The sequence below is a fragment of the Colossoma macropomum genome, unplaced genomic scaffold (assembly GCF_904425465.1).
Source record: "Colossoma macropomum unplaced genomic scaffold, Colossoma_macropomum, whole genome shotgun sequence".
NCBI classification, from domain to species: domain Eukaryota; kingdom Metazoa; phylum Chordata; class Actinopteri; order Characiformes; family Serrasalmidae; genus Colossoma; species Colossoma macropomum.
The window spans coordinates 693,260-712,500 of record NW_023495303.1 but is presented as its reverse complement, the minus strand read 5'-3'; positions in this window follow the sequence as shown (position 1 = coordinate 712,500).

Sequence of the window (19,241 nt, the reverse complement as noted above, 5' to 3'; positions counted from 1 at the left end):
CCACTATGTGCACCAGAACGGCAGCTTTAGCCAACTAGATCAAGACCAGTAACGCGATTAGCATGTGTGCTAGCAACATCATTACTCTTCCATTTAGTCATAAATTAATAGCTACAGATGTGGATGTTAAAGTGAGAAGCCGAAGCGCAGAGCCAGAAACGAGTCAGTTAGAGGTTAAAGGATTAGCAGAGAACTCTACTCTTTCCCTCCTTGGCTGTTCTGCTGCTTTCCTCCAAACTTCGCTGGTGAAATAGTCGGGCCGAGTTTTGTTCGCTGAAGTTTGATGGCGTTTAGGGCTGTGAGGACTTGTTTTCTCTCTCTTGCTCTCTGCAGGGCGAGTGTGAAACATGCAGCCAAAGATCCTTCACTCCCTCAGCGGACGTCTGAACTCATGTAGCCGATGGCTAAGCAGACCCTCCAATCCAGTGCAAATCATCCTCACACGGCCTGTTGTCTCCAGGAGTTAGAGTGATAGTCTCACGAGAAAAGTTTACACTTTCCCCCCATCACCCCAAACGTCATCGCGATGTTTGGTGTCTGGAGTTTGCTTGTTAGGTTTTAGCACTGAGGCTGTAAGGACTTGATGGAAGCTTATTAGCGGTTGGTCATGCAGCATTCTGACCACAATCGAACCTATAAAAGCTTTTTTTCTGCTAAAATTAATCAATAATGCAATAATGTTAACAGATTTTATAGCCTAGCACAAGCTAACCAGTCAGCTAGCATGTCGGGTAGCTGAAACAATAGCCTAAGCAAGTGAGGCTAGCTAGCTAGCATGCTAATCTATGAACACTCTCGATCTGTCAGGAATGTAAACTTAGTAAACAAACTCAAATAAAATACAAAAATACATAAATAAGTCATTTGGTGCTGCTGAGTACTTGAAGGGGTTTTCGTTGTGCTGGGATGGGTTTCAGTACTGGATGAGGTTTTTGTACTGGGAGGAGTTTTGGTTGTACTGGGTGTGGATTTGGTTGTAGTGGGAGGGGTTTAGGTTATACTGTGAGGGGTTTCAAAAGACAATGGTTCTATAGATTTTTTATATTATTATTTTATTATTATATTATATTTTATTATTTTTATTTTATATATATATATATATATTATTTGGTTGGATTTGGTTGTAGTGGGAGGAGTTTTGCACTGGGAGGAGATTAATTTGTACTGGGAGGAGTTTTGATTGTACTTGGAGGGGTTTTTGTTGTGCTGGGAGGGGTTTCAGTTGTACTGGATGAGGTTTTTTGTACTGGGAGGTGTTTTTGTTATACTGGGCGTGGGTTTGGTTGTAATGGGAGGAGTTTGGGATGTACTGGGAGGAGATTAAGTTGTACTGGGAGGAGTTTTGGATGTACTGGGATGAGATTAAGTTGTACTGGGAGGAGTTTTGGTTGTACTGGTAGGAGTTTCAGTTGTAATGGGAGGGGTTAGTTTTGGTTGTACAGGGAGGAGCTTTGTTTGTACTGGGAGGAGTTTTGATTGTACTTGGAGGGGTTCTTTTGTGCTGGGAGGGGTTTCAGTTGTACTGGATGAGTTTTTTTTGTACTGGGAGGAGTTTTTATACTGGGCGTGGATTTGGTTGTAGTGGGAGGAGTTTTGTTTGTACTGGGAGGAGATTAAGTTGTACTGGGAGGAGTTTAATTTGTACTGGTAGGAGCTTTGTTTGTACTGGGAGGAGTTTTGATTGTACTTGGAGGGGTTTTGTTGTGCTGGGATGGGTTTCAGTTGTACTGGATGAGGTTTTTGTACTGGGAGGAGTTTTGGTTGTACTGGGTGTGGATTTGGTTGTAGTGGGAGGAGTTTAGGTTATACTGTGAGGGGTTTCAAAAGACAATGGTTCTATACATTTTTTATATTATTATTTTTTTTTATTATATTATATTTTATTATTTTTATTTTATATATTTTTTATCTATATTTTGAGCACTGCTAAAAATCTTGCTCAGGTGATTCCTAAGAACCCTGCTGAGAAGTCCAAGCTGGTTTAAGCTGGTTTTCGATGGTTACACTGGTCAACTGCTGGTTAGGCTAGTAGACCAGTTTAGCTAGTTCACCAGCATAGCATATGGGTCGGCTGGTTTAGCAGGTCTTCCATCATGACCAACCTGACAAGACAAATTCAGTTAGCACTAGTGGTGTCACATCTGTTGCCAGTTCCCCTCCAGGCCAGCAGAGGCCTCACTCTCCTGAGTACTGAGGCTCATGCTGACACCTGTTCCTAATCAGGAGCCATTTTGCAGGGTGTTTAAGAGCTACTCTGACCCATGTTCTGTTATGATTCTGAGAGGTGTGTTTCTTGTGGTTCTACTCTGGTAAAGATCCCTTTGCCTTTCTGTTTTGTTGTTGAGTTGAGCCTGTTTATGTTTCCAACTCTGCAAGTAGTTCAATAAACCTGCACCTGATTCTAGTCGTTACAACCCTGATACTATAGTGGACCACCGTTGACCCGCTGATGGCAAAGCTGGTGGTCTAGTATTTTCCAGGTGGTTAAGCAGAGTATTGGACAAAATTCCACTTATCATCGCTCATTTTCCCCTCATAGTCCAGTTTTTTTCTTCCTTCCTTCCTTTAGTTATACTTTGTAAATTAGTTTAGTGAATTATTTTAATCCAGCTCAGCGTCAGAAACTACTTCCTATAAAATCATTTTATATCTAGTCTTTTTTTTCTCTCAGTTGTCTGTAATATTTGTCTTAGTTTATTTTCTAGAATAAAATTCTGTGTGCATTTAAAAATTTGTTGGTGGAGATTAAAAACTAGCTAACTTGTATGCAGGGCAGTAATCTGGGTGGTCCGAGGGTGGACCAACAATGGCAAACAGTCAGTGGGGTGCCGTCCTTATCAAGCCAGCGGACCGATACATGCTCACTGACTGGGAAGTGGCTTTTCTGTATGCATTTTAATTGAGGAAACAGCTTTAACTAGAAGGGAAAGCTGAAGTTGGCTTGACAAAGCTGTTGCTATGGAATCAAAGGTGTTTGGTAAAGCGTAGCAAAGCCATTGCTATGTTATTCCTGGTGGTTGCTAAGGTGTTGCTAGCCTGTTCTTATAGTATCCCAAGTGGTTGCTAAGGTGTTGCAAAGCCATTGGTATCCCAAGTGGTTGCTAGGGTATTGTTAGACTGTTCCTATAGTATCCCAGGTGGTTGCTAAGGTGTTGCTAGGCTGTTCGTATAGTAACCCAGGTGGTTCCTAAGGTGTTGCTAGGCTGTTCCTATAGTATCCCAGGTGGTTGCTAAGGGGTTGCTAGGCTGTTCCTATAGTATCCCAGATGGTTGCTAAGGTGTTGTTAGGCTGCTCCTATAGTATCCCAGGTGGTTCCTAATGTGTGTGTGTGTATGTGTATATATATATATATATATATATATATACATATGTGTGTATATATATTATTGCATTATATGTGAAAATACATTTATTAAATGTATATATGTGATTCTAATGAATGAACGGAACTTATTTTACAGTTAAATTCATCATGTCATATAGTCACTGTCCAGTAGAAAACCAAATAAATATAAAAAAAGGATTTCTAACTTTATAGTACAGGGCAAATACTTACTTTACTTTTAATATAAATTAATATAAGTGAAGAGTTTTTATTCCAAGCAATTTTGGAGCATTTCCATTGGTCCACTCATCACACATGCTTCACATGGTGTGGAGAACAGCTGCTGAGCTCATAGGATGTAGAAAAGTGAACATTGAAAATTTTTTTTGGACAGTGGCGATCGCCTCATAGACTACTGGGGACTTTGTCTCGTTTACCATATATAGCCATTTGAGGGTGTTTCTTTATGCAAATGAGGCTGGTCATGCACAAGCAGAGCAGTGTAAGATTTATCACCATTCGTTTGATAAATACCAATGTTCTAGTGTGCACCGGCGGTTCTCGCGCACAGATTCGGAACATGTTCTTCGTATGCTTTGATAAATGAGACCCCTGGTTTCCACAGAGACGTAGCTGTGGTTGAGCTGCTGTAGATCCAGATACCGAAGCAGCTTCTCTATAAACAGAATGACTTTTTAATTACAGACTCTCTCTCTCTCTCTCTCTCTCCTCTCTCTCTCTCTCTCTCTCTCTCTCTCTCCAGTCAGATCTACAGCTGCTGCTGCCCACACTGCTGGGAGAAGAAAGCGTGTGTTCCACCGCTGGGCAGATGCTGCGAGATCATCTGGGCTTCCGCATTAATTACAGCGAGAAACGCTCGCTCACGCTCTCACAGCCTCCATCCAAACAAGCATTTGTTATTTTCAGTAAATTATTCACGGCTGTTTATCTGTGAGAGAATTGTTGGCTAATCATTTCTTCAAATAAATATAACAGTAAATTCATTTAGTAGGTGAGAGAGAGAGAGAGAGTGAGAGAGAGAGAGTGAGACATAGAGAGAGAGAGTAATTATTATAATTGTTTAACTATTTAGCAGAAATGAAAACAAACAGTGAGTCAGACAGGTAGAGAGTAATGAAGCATAAATGTTCTCTCATTTTTCTCTCTCTCTCTCTGACTTCTTTTCTTTTGTTCTTTATTCTCTCACTCTGTCTTTTCCTTTTTTCTTCTCTCTCTCTCTCTCTCTCTCTCTCTCTCTCTCTCCTCTCTCCCCCTTAATCTGTTTCTCTCTTTCTATATATACACACACACACAGTAGTCTAGTATTTGTACAGTAGTACCAGTCAGGCCTGGTCAGATCAGGTCCTAAAGTTACCAGCACAGGTACTGGTGTCCTCTGGTCAGGATGTGTCTTAAAGTTGTGGGCACAGGGTCTTGAAGCTGCAGGTTAAATTTAAATTTGTACTGGTCAGGCTGGGTCAGATTGAGTCTTAAAGCTGTGGTCACAGGTCTTAAGTTTGCAGGTACAGGTACTAGTGACTTATGTACTAGTGGATATGTCCTAAAATTGTGGACATAGGGACCAATTGGGTCTTCAAGCTGAAGGCTAAATTTAGCAGTACCAGTCAGCCTGCTTAGGTGAGGTCTTAAAGTTGTAGGTATAGGTACAAGTCAGGCCTGGTCAGGATGGGTCCTAAAGTTGTCGGCACTGGTACCAGTGTCTTATGGTCAGGATGAGTCTTAAAGTTGCGGTCAAAGGTACCAATTGGGCCTTAAAGTTGCAGGTTCAGTTTAGCAGTACCAGTCATGTCGGGTTTTAAAGTTGTGGGTACAGGTCGGGTTTGGGTTTTAGATTTAGCAGTACTGGTCAGGTCTGGTCAGGTCAGGTCAGGTCTTAAAGTTGCAGGTACAGGTACCAGTTAGGCCTGGTCAGGCTTTAAAGTTGCAGGTACAGGTACCAGTTAGGCCTGGTCAGGCTTTAAAGTTGCAGGTACAGGTACCAGTTAGGCCTGGTCAGGCTTTAAAGTTGCAGGTACAGGTACCAGTTGGGCCTGGTCAGGTCAGGTCTTAAAGTTGTGGGTACAGGTACCAGTCAGGTCTTAAAGGTACCTGTTAGGCCTGGTCAGGCTTTAAAGTTGCAGGTACAGGTACCAGTTAGGCCTGGTCAGGCTTTAAAGTTGCAGGTACAGGTACCAGTTGGGCCTGGTCAGGTCAGGTCTTAAAGTTGTGGGTACAGGTACCAGTCAGGTCTTAAAGGTACCTGTTAGGCCTGGTCAGGCTTTAAAGTTGCAGGTACAGGTACCAGTTAGGCCTGGTCAGGCTTTAAAGTTGCAGGTACAGGTACCAGTTGGGCCTGGTCAGGTCAGGTCTTAAAGTTGCGGGAACAAGTACCAGTTGTGCCTAATCAAGTTGTGCCTTAAAGTTGCAGGTACAGGTACGTAGCATGCTATGTGCAACCCCAGGCACAAGAAGGACTCTGGAGGCAGGGTTGAAGGTTGCAGCAGCCATTTCTTCTCTTCATTTATTCATATATGCCAAACAAATAAAAACAACTCGAAACCAAAGCTGGCCTCTTTTCAGTGGCCTCAAAGCTAGACTTTCAGTCCTTTTCTCAAAACCAACCTTTTCAGCTCTTCAGTCTTTTCTGATGCTTGTCCCTCTCCTTCTCTCTCTCTGTTCCAGAGCAGCGTGAGCTCCTGAGCCGAGAGGGACAGAGCTCATTGCTCCACCACCCCATCACCGCCCTCGCTCCCCAGCTTGGCCATCTGGGTTGGACAAGAGGTGTAGACTAGCAGCCGCTAGCTGGGGCTTAGGATTTGTGCGCTGCCCACCACTCCCTTGTGGTTCTCTTCCCTCCTCGCCTTCCTTACAGGCTTTCATCTTCGCTCCCGGTTTGGGTACTGCAGGGTTATCATCGGGACCCTGGGGGATGGGCGCACGCCACAAGGAACCAGTTAGGCCTGGTTAGGTGTTAACGTTGCAGTTTCATTCCTGTGCAGGAGAGAGAGAGAGAGAGAGAGAGAGAGAGAGAGGTTTCTCTAAAAGGTTTAAAAGATATTGAAAGTATATTGTAGTAAATTTCATAGTCATGCAGAGATAAACACAGAGAGAGAGAGAAACAGAGAGAGAGAGACAGCTACACTCTTCAGGATTTACTACCAGCTGGTGAACGCACACATTCCAAAAACACACGCACTCACTTACGTGTGACAGGTACTCTTTATTCATCTCTCTTCCATTCAATCGTTTCCAAACTGCTGCTGGCGCCTCTTTAGCGCGCCTCATATCTAATTCAATTAAGGAAGAATGAGGACGGTTATGAGGAAAAGCGCAATTAACTAACGAGGACACACACGATTATCCCCCCTCCTACATGCACTCCTGGCGCTCTGGGGCTGGAGTTTCAGAACAAGACACAATGAGGGAATTCATCATTTTATTCACTCTTTACTTAGTAAACAATGCTACGTATTTAAAGGGCCCATACCATGAAAAAATAAAGACTTTCACTTTTTACAATGAAAAAGATGAAATGTGTAAATATTGTGAAATGTACTGTTCACTCCCAAGTCAGCACAGTATATGCAAACCAAGCTGCAAGCAGCCCATTTTTAAATCATCATGATTGTGATGTCACAACCAAGCACATATTTACATATTACTGTCCATTATGCTTACAGCAAATTAGGCCCATACCATTCAGTCTACAGCAGTTCAGCCCCACCATTCAGTCTACAGCAGTTCAGCCCCACACTATTTAGCCTAAAGCAGTTTAGCTCCACCATTCAGTCTACAGCAGTTTAGCCCCACCATTCAGTCTACAGCAGTTTAGCCCCACCATTCAGTCTACAGCAGTTTAGCCCCACCGTTCAGTCTACAGCAGTTTAGCTCCACCGTTCAGTCTACAGCAGTTTAGCCCCACCATTCAGTCTACAGCAGTTTAGCCCCACCGTTCAGTCTACAGCAGTTTAGCTCCACCATTCAGTCTACAGCAGTTTAGCCCCACCGTTCAGTCTACAGCAGTTTAGCCCCACCATTCAGTCTACAGCAGTTTAGCTCCACCATTCAGTCTACAGCAGTTTAGCCCCACCATTCAGTCTACAGCAGTTTAGCTCCACCATTCAGCTACAGCAGTTTAGCTCCACCATTCAGCTACAGCAGTTTAGCCTCAGCAGTTTTACATATGTAAAGATGTGTAGAAATACTTGCCAATGTAGCATTTATTTTTGCAGGACTGAGAACTGGAATAAAATCAATACAGTTCCCAAGCCCCGCCCACCTTTTGCATCTTCAATGCCCATGTTAAAGATTACGACCTTCACACAGGCTGTTTGCTTTGCTTTTGGCCTAAATGGGGAATAATCCCTGCTGCGTAGATCCAGTAGATGAGCAGCTGAGAAGACACAGTGGAGGCCGAGGAATGGCACTAGGAGGGAAATATTGGATTAGACCCAAAGCCTTTTCAGCTTAGAGAAGAAACGGCAAGAGCAGAATATACTCCTCTGTGATCTCTCTCTCTCCCTGAATCTATTTCTGATTCTCTTTCTGATTCCCTTCTAACGCTTCCCTATACGCCCCTTGATCTTCGCCGGATCAGCACGGGGCAACCGTCTCTCCTTCCCGCTCTCCCTCTCTCTCCTTTAATCTGTCTTGCCCCTGGCCCCAGTATGTGTGGTGCGAGGCTGTAAGGGCAGGTTGAGAGAATCTGCAAAGTTTCACACTTAACAGAGAGTTCAGTGGAGTTCAGCAGAGATCACGCTGCTCCACAGCTCTGTTCCACCTGTAATTCACCCTGCTATAGAGGTTCAGACCTGCAGTGCCTGGATGCACTGCTATTTAACCACCTGTAAGCTCTAATAATAGTCTTTGGACGTGTTCTACGCCAGCTGTCTCCAGCCCCCTCAGTTCCTGGAGATGTTCCCTCCTGCAGCGTTTAGTTATAGCCCTGCTCCTGAACATCCAGCCACTGAATACAGTTCTGACACTAGGCTGTGTTTTTACGGAACGTTCAGTTATGAGAGTGAGGTGGATTCAAGTTGAAATAGGGTGACTCCACATATTAAAGAGAAAGCACAGCTGCACTGTCAGAAAAATAAATTAATAAAATAATCTGACTAGCAGAGATACGGAACATTCCGTAAATTTACCAGGTCAACAAATATCACGTTACTCTATTCAGAAAACCAAATTTGACCTGTTTAAATTGCTTAAACTTTGTTTATATAAATGCTTTGCTTAACATCATTATGTAATTGCAATTATGACAGGGAATCAACATTAATTGCTAAATTAAATATTGAAAATTATTAGCTCCTTTAACTAGAAAGGGGTGAATTTTAAGTTGACTTGACAAATCTGTTGCTATGGAATCCCAGGTGATTGCTCAGGTGTTGGTGTTGCTATGTTGACCCAAGTTGTTGCTAAGATGTTGCTAGGCTTTTGCTATGTTAATTCAGGTGGTTGCAAAGGTGCTGCTAGGCCATTGCTATAGAATCCCAGGTGGTTGCAAACATGTTGCTTGGCCATTATTATAGTTTCCCAGGAGGTTTCTAAGGTGTTGCTAGGCCATTGCTATGGTATCCCAGGTGGTTGCTAATGTGCTGCTAGGCCATTGCTGTGGTATCCCAGGTATTTTCTAAGGTGTTGTTAGGCCATTGGCATGGACTCCCAGCTGGTTGTTAAGGTGTTGCTAGCTGATTGCTATTGAATCCCACAGAGTTGCTAAGATGTGGCTAGGCCATTGGCATGGAATCGCAAGTGGTTGTTAAGTGTTGCTGGGCCATTGCTATTGAATCCCAAGTGGTTGCTAAGATGTTGCTAGGCCACTGGCATGGAATCCCAAGTGGTTGTTAAGGTGTTGCTAGGCCATTGCTATCGAATCCCAGGTGGTTGCTAAGGTTTCCTGACATGGTTTCTGTCAACTTGCCCGACTTAGATGGTAGAGTATCTTCTAAGACAATACAAAGTTATTCTGACTGATCACATTTATCCTATGATGAAACATTTCCATCTTGATGGAAGTGGTCCCAGTGGCCCCAATCCACAGTGCACAAAGGGTCACTAAATGGTTTGATGAGTATGGAAAAGGGGCTATTCTGGCAGCTTGTGGTGGCCCAACAACTTACTAAGACACTTGGTTTTTCCTTTAATTTGTGATCCATCTCGTCCTGTAGAAATGGTCCAGATTTACTTGGAATAAAATCCTATCAATCAGGCCATAGTTATTTTGGCTCCTAGCGTATGCAGGGATGGAGAAACCTGCTATGTGCTGAACTTTTTGTGAAACGAGTGATGAGGCAAGTTGTGGAAAGTTGGAGAGCTATAACTTTGGGAGAGGAAAGGAGAGGGAATAACTCGGAGCATAATGATATTCACTATCGATCAGAACTTGGGAGAACAAACGATGATATTTGCAGCTCTGACGGGCTTCATCCTACACATTTTCTCTTGAAGTTCTTCCCAAATAAAAAAGGAGAAAGGGTAGTTTTCTCATAGCACAGCCTTCTGAATATCAAACATGAAAGAGAGCGACAGAGAGACCTGTATTTTCTTTTTCTTTGGTGGTATAAAAGGAAACCTTGCACATCTCTCCTCAGAGTCTTACAGCATTGCGGCAGACAAGCCTCATGTAATTAATTTCTTGTTTTATTTTCAGTCCTTTGGTAAATCAACCGGTGATGGGTGGAAACACAAAAGAGCACTTCTTAATAACACAGATAATATGTAATCTGTCATGACCTGCACTACCAGTCAAAAACCTTAGGCACACTTATATTTTTATACTTTTACTATTTATTTTCCACATTTTAGAATAATAACAAAGACATCAAACCTATGAAATAACTAGTGGAGAGCCTTCTGAGCAAAACATTGTTAAGTTTTCCTTGGAAATAGAGGGGTGATAATCTTAAAACGGCCAATGGAAAATTATCCAGTCAGGACTGTTTTCAAGGCAGACACTGACAAGTGGGCTTTCCCATTGATTAGGACTTCAGGAGCTGAACTGAAGGCCTTACATGCTTTTAACTACCAGCATAATTAGGAAGTGACAGAGGAATCAACCAATCACGCTTAGATTTTAATTTTACGAGACTAGATGTCACTCTAGTCCTTCTGGAAGTTCTAGATACATCACTGGCTGTGAACAAGTCGCAGTCTTAGCAGGTTCTGGTTAGTTTTTAGGAATTGAAAACTGCAGCAGCAGCTTTATGCCAGGACTCTTTACTGAAAAAGTCGCTGTAAAACTGGTGCATACAAGCTGACATGTTTGTTAATGTCTATTACAAGCTACAAATAAAACATTTGTAATATCTATTTCAAGCGTTAAGTGTCTGTCTTTAGTCTAGAACAGCCAAACAATGTTCACAAACACCAATGTTAACTTAGCACTAACATACAACTAGAAATCCCATAGAGGATTATAGAGGCGGGTTTAGTCTCGTTTTTTGGCCATGTTTTGACAATTATGCCCCAAAATGAAGGCCTAGCTCTAATAGTAATGGTTCACCACTGAAAATAACACATTTGGAATAATACAGCTACTTATTTTATAAGCAGGTTTTTGGCAGGGAGCGTCAGGCCCGTCTTTTGGGGCAGTCGTAGGCTGGAGGTTAGGGAACCAGGTCGCCGGTTCGATCTTCTGAGCTGATAGTCTGTGACTGAGGTGCCCTTAAGCAAAGCACCTAACCCCCAACTGCTCCCCGGGTGCTGTGGATAGGGCTGCCCACCGCTCCGGGCAAGTGTGCTCACTGCCCCCTAGTGTGTGTCTTCATTAGCGTGTATGTGGTGTTTCACTGCACGGATGGGTTAGATTGTGGAGGTGAAATTTCCCCATTGTGGGACTAATAAGGGTCTCTTAATCTTATTTATTTAGCAGAGTTAAGTGGAGTTGAAATTAGTGAATCTGTAACACTGTAAAATCAGCTGTCCAAACTGATGACGTGTGACATGACTTAAGCATGCTGTGTGCTAACGAGGCACAGAGGCCTGACAGGTGGCCCCTCTTTCACCCCATCATACAGCACAGCGATGAACGAGTGTCAGACATTTCTCTTCATCTCTTTACTTTCTACACTCTCCTCTCCACCCTATCCAATACCATTTCTCTTCCTTTTCTTCTCTGTTTCTTATACGCTCTCCCCTTCCTCTATCTCTCACAATGTCCCCCATTCTCTCCTCTCCCTTTATCTCTCTCGGCTTCCCCCCTCTGCTGCCTGTCAGTAGGAATTTAATGAGCAGGGAATAGGAGAATTGTCATGTTGAGCAGCGGCAACTTGAGGAATCAGTCTGGGTCTTGATGATCAGCAGGGGTTCTTTACAATAGGCAAAGGTAGACAACGACCAAGGACCTCATTATAAAATTAATTAAATATTTATATACATACATAGATATTTATGTTGAAAAACCTAATCCAGAAACTAAAATATATCAAAATACCTACATTTGAACAAGGTCAGTGCCTAAAATATGAAAATTACCCAATGCTAACTTGGTTTTTCATTCAAACGTCTTGAAAATGTTAAGCAAATTTCAAAATAGTCAAAACAAAGTTCGAACCAAACTATTCATAGTGGACTATTATAATGCACCTTTGCCACAAGTCTTACCATACTGGATCTGCCCCGGTCAAATCTGAGTGCTATTATTAAGAAATGGAAGCATGTAACAGCAACAACAGCTTAGCAAGTGGAAGACCATGCAAACTCACACACTGGGGCTTCCGTATGTTGAAGTTCATGGCATGTAAAAATCACCTATGACTCACTAAAGTATTTCCAAAGTGCCTCTTGAAACAACACCAGGACAAGAACTGTCCCGAACTGCATGAAATGGGTTTCCATGGCTGAGCAGCTGCACACAAGCCTAAGATCGCTATGCGCAATGCCAAGCGTCGCCTGGAGGGGTGTAAAGCACCCTGGACTCTGGAGCTTCACTATCTGTCAGTCTGATGATGAATCTGGGTTTGGTGGATGTCAGGAGAACGTTACCTACCGGAATGCACAGAGCCAACAGTAAAGTTTGGTGGAGGAGGGATGATGGGCTGGGCTGTTTCTCAGGGTTTGGGCCCCTCAGTTCCAGTGAAGGGTGATATTAAAGCTACAGCACAAAGACATTTTAAACAGTTATATACTTCCAGCTTTGTGGCAGCAGCATGACTGAGCCCCTCTGCACAAAGCAGCTGACCTCAACCACACTGAACACTGTTAGGATGAACTGGAATGTTGATTGTGAGCCAGGCCCTCTCGTCCAACATCAGTGTCTAACCTCACAAAGGCTCTTTTGACTGAATGGGCAGTAATCCCCACAGACACTCTCCAGAATCTTGTGGAAAGCTTCCCAGAAGAGTGGAGTCTGTTACAGCCAGAAAAAGGAGCAGCTCCATGTATTAATAAAAAGCCCATGGCTTTGGAATAGGAATTTCAACTAGTTCATAAAGGTGTGATGTTCAGGTGTCCACATACTCTTGGCCATATAGTGTAGCTCCTAGTCTGAGGATGAGCCAGTTACCCCATCGATTTTGAGGAGGAGCTACTTAGTCTGACTTTAAGAAGTCATTGGATCTATTAAGTCATTGTCCCTGCTATGTCTGAGGAACCATTGACTCCACTGAGTCTGAACAGGTATTGACTCCTCTAAGTCTGAGGAGGAACCACTGACCTCATTGAGACTAAACAGGAACTGCTGACCTGCATTGACCTCATTGAGACTAAGGAGGAACCATTGACCTTACTGAGTCTGAGGAGGAACTACTGACCTTATTGAGTCTGAGGAGGAACTATTGATCTTACTGAATCTGAGGAGGAGCCACTGACCTCACTGAGTCTGAGTAGGAGCCATTGACCTCACTGAGTCTAGGGTGGAACTATTGACTTCACTGAGTCTGAGGAGGAACAATTGACCTTACGAGGTCTGAGGAGGAGCCACTGACCTCACTGAGTCTGAGTAGGAGCCATTGACCTCACTGAGTCTAGGGTGGAACTATTGACCTCTGAGTCTAAGGAGGAACGATTGACCTCGCGGAGTCTGAGGAGGAACCACTGACCTTACTAATGGTCCTACTGAGTCAGGCTGCATTTTCACCCTTAGTTGCTTGTTAATTGCTGGTGTTTCCTTTAGATTCTCACAGATTATCACCCACAATCCTTCACATGCAAGTTTTTAGTTATACACATCTAAGTTGTATGCAAAGAATATTATGACTAGGCTCCCAAGTGGCGCAACTATTTAAGTGCCATATTGGCAGGTGTCGCAAGTTTGATCTCAGGCAATGCACAGCCATCTGTTGCCAGGAGTCCAAGAGAGCGCATTTGACCTCTCTGTAGCCCTCCATCTCCCTCATTTCTCCGAGAAATGCTAACCATCACAGGCATCTGTTAGCTGACACAACAGAAATGGCAGTTCGTGTTCTTCTCCAAGAATGTTGAGCTGCAAATGATGTTGTGTTAGTGGCAGTTTGAAAAGATGTGGTGGAGCTTCATGTGTCTGGGAGGAAGCATATGCTGACCTTCACCCTCCAAGCTTGGTAGCATAATGAGGGACTAGAATTGGTTTAAATCAAACTGTCTCAATGTTGGGTACACTAGGCATGACGTGTCGTACGGGCTACTGGGACCATCTTGAATGCATTTGAAACAGCCCCGAAGAGAAGGCTTCACAAACCAGTGCCAGCAAGGTCTCGACTCCAGATGTGACGTCTTGTAGAAGTTCAAGAATGATAAGTATTGGATATTATTCCTTGGTGTGTTTGTTTGTGGCCTCATTCCTGTCTTTTCAATGGAACCAAGAATCATTAAACACACCCTAAGGTAACCCCCAGCAGCCTGGAAATCCCTACCACACACACTGCAAATGCCAACACACGCTCTCTGAACTGACTTAAGAAAAACAAATAAATAAAAGAGAAGGAGAGAGGCAAGGCACGAGAGAGAGAGAGAGAGGCGGAAAAGGAGATGTGATAAACAAACAGGCGTGTAAATGGAGGCTTTCTGCCAGAGAGAATCCAAGCTGGCACTGGGGAGACAAAGAGCCCTGCAGGGTACATGACGAGAAGAGTCCTCTCTGCCAGTGATGTTAGTGGTACGCAGATGTGATCAAATGAAAATTCTGAAATCCAATTAAAGCCACTGCACAAAAACAGTAATAAATAAATAAAGAAAGAAAACAACACAACAAACAGAATCCATATAGGTTGGGCAGTATGGTTTATTTAGTACAGACAAAAATATCCTCCAATTAAAGCTGACATTCTGCATTTAAACTCAGTCATTGATTTAGTTCAGATCTAATGTGCTGGTGTACACAGCCAAACCCTCTGTGGTGCTGAAGCTGTGACCGTACTATAGCACCATTGTTTTGGACCCCTGAACTCTCAATGGGTCATTATTTGGTCCACACTTAGGTTCCTCACTGTAATAACTGAATAACCTACAATTATAGTAGATATTGAACAATTCATAGTAGTTGCAGAAAGATTCATACTAGACATTAAATAATTCATAGTAGTTGTTGAAAATAACAGTAGATACTGGAAAATTTATAGTGGGTATGAAGTAGTTCATAGTAGATATTGAATAATTTATAGCAGTTACAGAATAATTCATAGTAGTTACTGAAAAATTCATACTAGACACTTAATAACCCATAGTACATATTAAATAATTCATAGCAGTTGTGGAAAAATCATAGTAGATACTGAATAATGAATAATAAATATTGAATATTTTATATTAGGTGTGGAAAAAATCACAGTGATACTGAATAATTAATAGTAAATACTAAATAATTCATATTTACTGAAAAATTCATAGTAGTTACTGTATTATTCACAGTAGATAGTAAATAATATATAGTATTTACTAAATAATTCAGATTAGATATTAAATAATTCATAGTAGTTGTGGAAAAATTCATAGTAGATACTGAATGATTCATAATAGATTATAAATAATTTCTAGTGGTTACTGAATAATTTATAGTAGTTATAGAATGATTCATAGTGGATACTTGATAATTTATAGTAGTTACTAAATAATAGTAAATACTGAATAATCCATAGTAAATACTGAATAATTCATAGTAGATACTGAAAAATTCATAGTAGATACTGAATGATTCATAGTAGATATGGAATGATTCACAATAGATAATAAATAATCTATAGTGGTTACTGAAACCTTCTTTGTTACTAAATTAAAATCTTACTGAAATATGATAATGAATTAAAATGCAATACTTATATAACCCCATTTTCAGCAGCAGCAGTGCTGAGTTGCAGCATCACAATAGATTCTGATCTTTCTAGAATGTAAAAATCTCATAATTAAAGAAAGTCTAATAAAATATTATCAGGTAACTATTGCTGTCAACAATATATACAAATATATTTAAAAAATACAAAAATATTGAATAACTTTCTTCATGTCTGCTTCCTGTTTAAACCTGAACACACATATTTGAGGCACTAAAGAGATGCAGATACAGACAGTGGCCCTGCGTAGCAACTATACCTGCTTCATAAATCTACACCAGGTTTTCACTAATTACTCTCACTCACATATACAGTCTTATGCAATATGTTTTCATAATGTAAATGTTCTGAATAAGCCTGGAATTCTAATAGCTGAATAGGTTTCATCGATTCTCCATTAGCTTCAAGGATTTCGAGGACTAAATGAATGTAGAGCTCATTATTGAGAACCGCGGAGAGAAGATTGGAGAGATCCTGTATCTAGCACACGCACACAGACGCCTCTGCACTCTTAAAAAAGAAGGTTCTTCAAGGGTTCTTTAGTAAAGACAGTGGTTCTGTATAGAATCATTAACACTCAAAGAACCACCTGCATGCCTTGCATGATGACATGTTCTTCAGATAGTTGGAGAATGTGTAGTTTTTATATGTTTATATATGTTTCTATATAGCACCTTTTTGAAAATGGTTCTATATAGAACCAAAGGGTTCTTCTAATGTTACAAGCTTGACATGGTCACTAGTAGAACCCATTTTGGTGTTGTATAGATCCATGTACAACGCATTCTCCATCAATCTGAAGAACCATTTCACCATGCAAAGAACCATTTAAGCTTGCAAATGGTTCTTTGTGTGTTTGTGGTTCTGTATAGAACCATTGCCTTTACTAAACAACCCTTGAAGAACCCATTTTGGTGCTTTATAGAACAATATAAAACACATATTCCATCAATCTGAAGAACGATTTCACCATGCCAAGAACCATTTAAGCATGTAAAAGGTTCATAAGTTCTGTATAGAACCATTGTCTTCACTGAAGAATCCTTGAAGAACCTATTTTGGTGCAACACATTCTTCACGAACTTAAAGAGCAATTTCACCATGCAGAGAACCATTTAAGCTTGCAAATCCTTCTTTGAGTGTTCGTGTTTCTGGATAGAACCACTGTGTTTACTAAAGAACCCATTTTGGTACTTTATAGAACAAGATACAGCACATTCTTCATCAATCTGAAGAACCATTTCACCATGCAAAGAACCATTTAAGCTTGCAAATGTTTTTTTGAGTGCTTGTGGTTCTGTATAGAACCATTTTCATTACTAAAGAACCCCTGAAGAACCATCTTTTTTAAGAGTGTTCTGCAACTGGATTATTACACAGAGCACATCAGCACAGCGGCCTCAGCGAGGGGGAGATATATACACGCACATTCATATATTTTATGAATACAGTATTTTCAATATTATGAGTACACTTAGAGACATTTCCATCACTGCTTTGCCAACATGGGCAATTTAATTAGAATTCATGTCAATAGAGCCTTATTAATCTGAAGAAAGGGAATCGGAGGGTGAGCAGAAATAGAGGCAGAAATAGTGCCACAGAGTAAAGAAGAGAATCGCAGCGTTTCTCTTTTCCTCTCTCTGTTTCTTGATCTCTCTGCTCTCCCTCTTCTCAGTGTAGTAGTCTGGAATAAACTCGAAGCGAGGCTCATCATTCTTTATGATCACATGGACTGGGCAGAACACAGCACACTTGGTTAAGGATCCAGATTATTGGCCCTCTTGGATAAGAATCTGAATTGGAGGTCTTCTTGCTAAACATTCAGCGCTGAATTTCTAAGACGATTCTTAGTGCGAGAATCACACTGAACACTCTTAACACTAAGATGGGCCCAGAATAAGTGACGCCAAGGCCCCATTTACACCTGGTCACTTAACTCAGACTTATGTCTGAATGGGGCCACATAAAAATGCAAGTGTAAACGCACCCGAAACACATTTAACACAGATACGGATCCGAACTACTTCAGGAGAAGAACTGAGATGTGTTTGAGAAACGTTGCAGTGTAAACACATCCGTCTGTCCGAGATACATTCAACAACCAAACTCCTCCCAGTACAACTGGAACCCCTCCCAGTACAACCCAAACTCCTCCTACCACAACCAAATCCATGCCTAGTACAACCAAAACTCCTCTCTGTACAACCAAAACTCCTCCTGGTACAACCAAAATTCCTCCCACTACAACCAAATCCACACCCTGTACAACCAAAACTCCTCCCAGTACAAAAAAACCTCATCCAGTACAACTAAAACCCCTCCCAGTACAATCAAAACTTTTCCAAGTACAAACAAAACTCCTTTTATTACAACTGAAACTCCTCCCAGTACAACTGAACCCCTTCCTATCACAACCGAAACTCCTTGCAATACAACCAAAACTTCCTCCGGTACAACCAAAACCCCTCCCACTACAACCGAAACTCCTCGCAATATGACCAACGCTCCTCCTAGCACAACTGAAACTCCTCCCAGCACAACCGAAACTCCTCCCAGTACAACCAAAACCTCTCCCACTACAACTGAAACTCCTCGCAATGTGACCAACACTCCTCCTAGCACAACTGAAACTCCTCCCAGCACAACTGAAACTCCTCCCAGCACAACTGAAACTCCTCCCAGTACAACCGAAACTCCTCCCAGTACATCCAAAATCCCTCCCACCACAACTGAAACTCCTCGCAATACTACCAAAACTCCTCCCACTACAACTGAAACTCCTCCCAGTACAACCAAAACCCCTTCCACTACAACTGAACTCCTCGCAATACAACCAAAACCCCTCCCACTACAACTGAAACTCCTCGCAATGCGACCAAAACCCCTCCCAGCACAACCGAAACTCCTCCTAGCATACGACAGAAACCCCTCCCACACAACTCGAAACATCCTCCCACTACACAAAACTCCAGTACCCCTCCCAACACAACCGAAACTCCTCCTAGCATGAAACTGACCCAAAACTCCCTCCTAGCACAACCAAAACTCCTCCCACTACACTGAACCCTCCCGTACAAACAAACCCCTCCCACTACAACTGAACTCCTCGCAATACAACCAAAACTCCTCCTAGCATAACTGAAACTCCTCCTAGCACAACCAAAACCCCTCCCACTGCCTCGAATACACCAAACCCTCACAAACTGAAACTCCTCTGCACAACCATACACGACTCCTCAAACAAAAAGCTTTGGTCCGTCTATTCTAGATTCTAGATTCTTTTCCCTTCTGTTAAACTGCAGAGGGCATCAGTGACTGACCACATGGTTAACAGATGTCTACTTTAATTAAGCCTTTCCTGACCTACACTAGAGAGGGTTCTTGTCCCTGTAGTAAGAGCACAAACAGCTACTCATATGGGTTTACAGCAGAATGTCTATTGTCCTCAGTGCAGGAACAACACCCACTTGTATTCCTCACAACAAAATCTACATTCTGAAATAAACCTGAACAGACTGACCAATAGCTGCAGGGCAAATACTCAGTATAGTCCTGTTTGGGAAACCTGTTGGTCAGACTTGGCTTTCCTGCGGATGGACAGAGAGCTCACTTCGAATAAACACATCTTTCCTGAAAACCCTGCTCTCCTGAAATCTCCTCACTT